General features: G+C 47.5%; 1 long non-coding RNA gene across 1 annotated transcript; it reads left to right on the top strand.

Annotated features, from left to right (window-relative positions):
* The first annotated feature begins 1,531 nt into the window (after positions 1-1,531).
* Positions 1,532-2,155, top strand: LOC147960318 (uncharacterized). The gene is made up of 2 exons (XR_015610110.1): positions 1,532-1,609; positions 1,867-2,155. It is a non-coding gene; the product is annotated as an uncharacterized LOC147960318 (long non-coding RNA).
* The last annotated feature ends 674 nt before the right edge of the window (positions 2,156-2,829 follow it).

The following is a 2,829-nucleotide window of genomic DNA, read 5'->3' as shown; positions in this document are numbered from 1 at the left end:
TATAAATTAATCCATAACTCGGATGAAAAAGTTTTATGCATGAAAGTTGCTCAGAACGACGAGACGAATCCTATTTCGTGGTACGTTCATCCGCCACATGTCCCTAGCATAGTGAACATGCAACCTTCCCCCTCTGGTTCGTTTGTTCGAAAATGCCAAACTTCGGGGAAACTTTCCTCGATGTGTTCCCCCTTCCCCGGTATCGTGTAGCACCGCGTTAGAACACCCTTAGCACCGCTTATCGTCATGTCATGCTTATGTTTGCTTGTATTTACTGTTTCTTCCCCCTCTTCCCTCCGGCAGACCCCGAGACCGATGTCGATGCCCTTGTGATCGACTACGTCACCAACGACCCCTCCTTCTCACCTGAGCAACCAGGCAAGCCCCCCTTTTGATCATCCCGATATTTCCCATTCCTTTTACTCATGCTTGCATTAGATTTTGCTACTGTTATTGTTTGATCCTTTTCTGATGCACAGCCTGCTTTTGTAACCTACTCATTGTACCTTACCTGCTTATCCTTAACTGCTTAGTATAGGTTGGTTAGTGATCCATAAGTGACCCTCCCCCCACTTTGTCCTTATTGCCACTACTTCATCATCGATGAGTCGATCAACAAGATTGACGACCAGAGCCCGACACCTCACAACACATCACATCACACCCCTCTGTTGCTCGACTCTGTAGAGATACTATCGATTGCCGAGGGTGATACCTCATAATGCACTCCTAATGATAACTCTATAGTGTAGCTATTCGGTCGTGGTCATCGAGGGTAATTCCTCCTTAACCACTTCCGATACGACTCTGTCATGCAACCCCTCAAGTGTGAACCTCGAGGGTGGTTCCTCTTATGTTCACCTTGATGATTACATCGAGTGGAATCCACCGAGGGTGATTCCTCGGGTTTCTCCCTTGATGTTTGGACACATGGATACCTTGACTTTAGTTGAGACCATGGTGAAAGTCGGGCGGGCCCGGAGAGCACCCACAAGATAATTATGTGGCACGGTCGACCATTATGGACGGGGTCACATCTATCATGAGTCTGTGCTCCTCTCCGCAAGCTAATAATACACTATGGTTTGGGTATTTGTTCTGAGTTGGCCTTTGGCCTTTACGCACTAACCACCACACGAGAATAGTTATGGGCCTCGACGTTGTAATATCAGCTGAAGCTTTGTCAGACGTCCAGTTCAGAATTGCGGCACGGCCTGGTCGGCGCCCTAGTGGAGGTGGCCTGTATCGCCCTGCAGGCAATGATCTGGAGTGCAACGGTGATGGGCCCAAACCCCGGAGTGCTTAGGATGTAGACCGGCGGGGACCTCTCTGCTGAGCCTAGGTAGGGATATGACATGTTGATCTTCCGAGGCCGGGCATTGACCCACAAAAGTGTGTCCAGCTAGAGTAATCAAGCGTGTTGGAAAGCGTGGAGCACCCCTGCAGGGAAGATTATCTATTAATAGTCATGTCCACGGTAATAGACGTTCAGACTTATATCCTGATCTATGACATCTAGAAATGGATATTTCAGATATATGGCTTCGGGATTGCTTTCTCGTAGGGAGTCGAGGAAGGATCTCTGGGTGTTATTGCTACGACATGCTTGGTAATTAAAATGCTATTCTTTACTCTTCTACATGCTGCAAGATGCTTGGAGTCGCTTGAAGATGCTAGTCTTTGATAGGCTAGGCCTTCCCCTCTATTCTGGCATTCTGTAGTTTAGTCCACAGATACAATCCTTCCATTTGATACCAATGCATACTTAGTATAGTTCTGATGCTTGCGAGTACTCTGGATGAGTACTCACAGTTGCTTTGCTACCCATTTTCCCCCTTCTTTCTTATTTCCGGTTGTTGCAACCAGATGGTGGATCCTTGGAGCGAGATGCCATCACCGACGGATACTACTACATTGAGGCCGCCGACGACCAGGAGTAGTTAGGAGGTCCGAGGCAGGAGGCCTTGCCTTTTCGATCGTTGTTGCTTTTGTGTTTTCCTTCTTAAGGCAGTCTTGTCTAACTTATGTCTGTACTCAGATATTGTTGCTTCCGCTGATGCTTGTGTATTGAGCTTGTATTCGAGCCCTCAAGGCCCCTAGATTGTACTATGAATCTTGTATTATTTTAATTTGTATCTGGAGTTGTGTTGTGATATCTTCCCGTGAGTCCCCGATCTTGATTGTACACATTTGCGTGTATGATTAGTGCATGGTTGAATCGGGGGCGTCACAGGGGTCCTTGGGGATCCGGATTATCTGTCGTGGGCCAGACTGATGGGCCGTAATGATACCAGATAGGAAGCCTTCCCCCGTGTCCGGATGGGACTCTCCTTTGCATGGATGGCAAGCTTGGCGTCCAGATGTTTATTTTCCTTTCTCTGTAAATTGACTTTGTACAACCCTAGGTCCCTCTGGTGTGTATATAAACCGAAGGGTTTAGTCCATAGAGGCTAGGACAAATCATACAGGCTAGGCATCTAGGGTTTAGCCACTGCGATCTCGAGGTAGATCAACTCTTGTAACCCCTATACTTATCTAAGTCAATCAAGCAGGAAGTAGGGTATTACCTACATTAAGTGGGCCCGAACCTGGGTAAACATCATGTCCCATGCCTCCTGTTACCTTTGATCCTCAGACGCACAGTTCGGGAACCCCTACCCGATATCCGCCAGTTTTGACATCGACAAGTGCCCATACCTGATACTCAATTCTCTTTTTGTGATGAAGAAGAAGGTGGTGGTGGTGTAGAACGGATCTTGTCTTTCTTCCTTAGCTTACGCTTGAGGATGGAATTTTCCTCCTTCAATTCACCAACCTCCTGCTCGAGCT

This window comes from Triticum urartu, chromosome 7A (genome assembly GCF_056163025.1).
Source record: "Triticum urartu cultivar PI428250 chromosome 7A, HENAU_Tu73, whole genome shotgun sequence".
Taxonomy (NCBI): Eukaryota; Viridiplantae; Streptophyta; class Magnoliopsida; order Poales; family Poaceae; genus Triticum; species Triticum urartu.
Note: the sequence above shows the minus strand (reverse complement) of the source record. Positions and strands in the feature narration are given on the sequence as shown.